Consider the following 5000-nt stretch of genomic DNA (forward strand, 5'->3'; position numbering starts at 1 on the left):
TATCAATATTTCTATTAGTGGTATCTGCCTCCCTGTGATGTGATGTGACACTTGTGGCTCCGCATGAGAGGCTGGCTGATAGGGGTTTTTGGAAGACGAGGTCAGTGAGGGAGGTCGGGGATTTCATTTAACCTGAGATGTGTCACAACCGCTACACTGTATGCAAAATGTGTGTTGATGCGTGATGTGGGGATGTGTGTGCGTAAGTGTACATATTAATCTGTGCATGCACTGTGCACACATGCAAAATGCAATTGGCAATAACTTGTGTGTCAAATGTGTGTATGTGAGAGTATGATGGTGTGTGCGAGAGCAAGTATGACTTATGGCCTAACTGCCCTGTTGTAGTGATACATTTTTTTGGATATGTGGATTTGTATGTTTGTGTGTGGCTTATGTGGACAGCATCGGTGCATGTGCTTTAAATATGCATGTCTGGTGTGTGCATGTCTAAGGTAGATATGATGTATGGGATGTGTGTATGCCTACATTGTGTATAGGTCCACTGGTGTGAAGGTGACTGATATCTGCTGCACCTAATACAGATGTTCATTCATTGCTAAATGCAGATGCTGATCATTGAGCAGCGGAGGCAAGGTGATGCAGGCTGGACATTCTGCTGATAATAACCCTCTGTGAAAGGAAGAGGGTGGGAGAGGTATATTCTTTTATGGTTAAATGAGCAGAACAGATTAGCCTGGGCCAACAGATTTTAGGGAGCAAGTGCACATATCTAATGTAGACATGGTATGCCCTTTCCTCTTTCCACATAAACACACAAGTGTGTGAAGAGCAAACATACCTTATGGCTCATTTGGGTGCATCTGTACACATGCACACATACAGACTATCATACACACAGAGGATTTGCATCAATGCAAGTTTATATATAACTTTGTTTAAAGAAACACTCAATGGTAGGGAAAGTGCTCAACAAATAAGGAGCAAAATAATCCAGTGAGTCAAGTAAATTCTTTATGAGACAGTACAAGCCTGTTTCATGCCATAAGCAATCATCAGCTGTCAATAAAGCTACTCATACTACTAATAAATAAATACTAATAAATAAAGCTACTCATACTACTAATAAAGATGGAAATATACTATATATTCATTCATTCACCATCAGCCACTTCTCCGGAGTAGGGTCGCGGTGGCAGCAAGCTAAGTAGGGCACTCAAGACACCCCTCTCCCCAGCAATGCCCTCCAGCTCCTCCTGGGGAATTCCAGGCGATCACAGGCCAGATAGGACATGTAGTCCCTCCAGCGAGTTCTGGGTCTATCCCGGGGTCTCCTCCCAGTTGGCAATGCCCAGTAAACCTCCGAAGGAAGGCACCCAGGAGGCATCCTAATCAGATGCCCGAACCACCTCAACTGGCTCCTTTCGACACGAAGGAGCAGCAGCTCTACTCCAAGCTCCCTCCGGATGTCCGAGCTCCTCACCCTATCTCTAAGGCTGAGCCCAGACACCCTACAGAGGAAACTAATTTCAGCCACTTGTATCCGCGATCTCACCCTTTCGGTTACTACCCAAAGCTCATGACCATAGGTGAGGGTTGGAATGAAATTGAGAGCTTTGCCTCCCGGCTCAGCTCCTTCTTCACCATAACTATATATATATATATATAACTTGTAATACATAGCAGTACAAGCTTGTTTCGTGCATCAGGCACTCAACAGCTGCTAATGTGATTCAACAAAGAAAAACACACAGTATACATTACCCTGCGTCACGCCCTTAATTTGGGTGGACAGCAACCAATGAGAGGAGAAAAAAATACAAACTGTTACAACAAATGGGGTAGGTAGTTACGATGCACAGCAACCAATGGTGGGGTAGAAAAAATTACAACCAATGGGTAAGGGGTTGGGGCTTGTTTTGAAAAAGCATTTAAAGGGCCAGGGTGCTGTTGAAATAGCATACATTTAGAATATAACAAGGTAACATCAAATGGTGTAATTTATGTATATCATATAGTGGGTGGTGTTGGAAGGGCCGGCAATTAAGATATAAAAATACAACATCTAATAAATGTCACATGTGTATCATCTAATGAGGGGGTACAGAATAATAAAGACATTTTACTTGTGGTTACAAAGAAGGTATTTTGTTCGGTGTCTACAGCTGGTGGCCAATTCGTCTCTACTATTTAAGGTAGACATATCTGTGTGTTTTTCTTTGTTTGAATCACATCAGCAGCTGATGAGTGTGCAATGCACGAAACAAGCTTGTACCGCCATGTATTAAACGGTTTTTTTTTCTTACATCTGTATTGATATTCCACTCCTCATTTGTTGAGCACTTTTTTCAAAACCATTGACGGTTTCGGAAAAAAAATGTTCTCTCTCTCTCTCTCTCTCTCTCTCTCTCTCTCTCTCTCTCTCTCTCTCTCTCTCTCTCTCTCTCTCTCTCTCTCTCTCTCTCTCTCTCTTTCTCTCTCTCTCTCTCTCTCTCTCTCTCTCTCTCTCTCTCTCTCTCTCTCTCTCTCTCTCTATATATATATACATATATATATATATATATATACTACCGTTCAAAAGTTTGGGATCACATTGAAATGTCCATATTTTTGAAGGAAAAGCACTGTACTTTTCAATGAAGATAACTTTAAACTAGTCTTAACTTTAAAGAAATACACTCTATACATTGCTAATGTGGTAAATGACTATTCTAGCTGCAAATGTTGATTAGAAAACCCTTGTGCAATCATGTTCACACATCTGAAAACAGTTTAGGTCATTACAGAAGCTACAAAACTGACCTTCCTTTGAGCAGATTGAGTTTCTGGAGCATCACATTTGTGGGGTCAATTAAACGCTCAAAATGGCCAGAAAAAGAGAACTTTCATCTGAAACTCGACAGTCTATTCTTGTTCTTAGAAATGAAGGCTATTCCATGCGAGAAATTGCTAAGAAATTGAAGATTTCCTACACCGGTGTGTACTACTCCCTTCAGAGGACAGCACAAACAGGCTCTAACCAGAGTAGAAAAAGAAGTGGGAGGCCGCGTTGCACAACTGAGCAAGAAGATAAGTACATTAGAGTCTCTAGTTTGAGAAACAGACGCCTCACAGGTCCCCAACTGGCATCTTCATTAAATAGTACCCGCAAAACACCAGTGTCAACATCTACAGTGAAGAGGCGGCTGCGGGATTCTGGGCTTCAGGGCAGAGTGGCAAAGAAAAAGCCATATCTGAGACTGACCAGTAAAAGAAAAAGATTAAGATGGGCAAAAGAACCCAGACATTGGACAGAGGAAGACTGGAAAAAAGTGTTGTGGACGGATGAATCCAAGTTTGAGGTGTTTGGATCACAAAGAAGAACGTTTGTGAGACGCAGAACAAATGAAAAGATGCTGGAAGAATGCCTGACGCCATCTGTTAAGCATGGTGGAGGTAATGTGATGGTCTGGGGTTGCTTTGGTGCTGGTAAGGTGGGAGATTTGTACAGGGTAAAAGGGATTCTGAATAAGGAAGGCTATCACTCCATTTTGCAACGCCATGCCATACCCAGTGGACAGCGCTTGATTGGAGCCAATTTCATCCTACAACAGGACAATGACCCTAAACACACCTCCAAATTGTGCAAGAACTATTTAGAGCAGAAGCAGGCAGCTGGTATTCTATCGGTAATGGAGTGGCCAGCGCAGTCACCAGATCTGAACCCCATTGAGCTGTTGTGGGAGCAGCTTGACCGTATGGTACGCAAGAAGTGCCCATCCAACCAATCCAACTTGTGGGAGCTGCTTCTGGAAGCGTGGGGTGCAATTTCTCCAGATTACCTCAACAAATTAACAGCTAGAATGCCAAAGGTCTGCAATGCTGTAATTGCTGCAAATGGAGGATTCTTTGACGAAAGCAAAGTTTGATGTAAAAAAAATCTTATTTCAAATACAAATCATTATTTCTAACCTTGTCAATGTCTTGACTCTATTTTCTATTCATTTCACAACATATGGTGGTGAATAAGTGTGACTTTTCATGGAAAACACAAAATTGTTTGGGTGATCCCAAACTTTTGAACGGTAGTGTATATATATAAACGTTTTTTTTCTTTCTGGAAACCGTTGATTGGTGTTGATAGAAGTGCTCAACTAATGAGGAGCAGAATATCAATACATATGTAGGAAAAAAAAGTTAATACATAGCAGTACAAGCTTGTTTCCTGCATCACACACTCAGCTGATGAGTGCGCGAATACAATAAGTGCTAAGAGCAAGTATAACAGGGTAATATATATATATATATATATATATATATATATGCATGTGCATGCAAGCATATTAGAGTATGCATAGATTGATCTAATAGCATGTCTTCACACACAACATACAGTTATACTCATACACAAATAATTGTATGAATAAATGAGCGCACGCACACACACACACACACACACACACACACACACACACACACACACACACACACACACACACACACACACACATTATGCATACCTCCCACATTTAGGTAGGGCATTTCTAAACACACATGTACACACAAACAGAGGTGCACACACACACACACTCATGTAGCGCATAATGCTGCCCTAAGCAATGTGCTATAGACTACTCTGTGATTTGACCTTCAAGCCCCACTGTCCTTCTTCTGTGAGCTGTCCTTTAGCATAGGCTTGCTCCCCTGCCACTCAAACACAAGGGGGTGGGCAGGGGAGGTGGTGGGAATAACATCAGCGTGGGTAAGACAGAGAGTGGATTGATAAAAAGAAAAAAATAGAGGGGGAGAATGTCTTTCTACAGCAGAGCCACTCGGTAGTAATACTTCCCAGTCTCCTCTTGGTCTCTATAACCTTTCCATGTACAGTACCAGTTCATATTCACAGGGCATCTGATGAAAATATACATGTGGAGGAACGTATATCCTACATGCTTAAATTCATAGCATTAGTAGCAGATGGATCACAAGTGAAGTGAATTTAGCATGTCAATGTACTCAGAGATGCGAGTGATATTAATTCTGATCACGCCTAAAAGGAG

The 5000-nt window shown here is 41.8% G+C and overlaps 1 protein-coding gene across 1 annotated transcript in view; it reads right to left on the reverse strand.

Annotated features, from left to right (window-relative positions):
• The window catches only part of clmpb (CXADR like membrane protein b), a 107447-nt gene that overhangs the window by 64083 nt on the left and 38364 nt on the right, over window positions 1-5000 (reverse strand). The window lies entirely within an intron of this gene.

The sequence above is a fragment of the Lampris incognitus genome, chromosome 7, assembly GCF_029633865.1.
Source record: "Lampris incognitus isolate fLamInc1 chromosome 7, fLamInc1.hap2, whole genome shotgun sequence".
Taxonomy (NCBI): domain Eukaryota; kingdom Metazoa; phylum Chordata; class Actinopteri; order Lampriformes; family Lampridae; genus Lampris; species Lampris incognitus.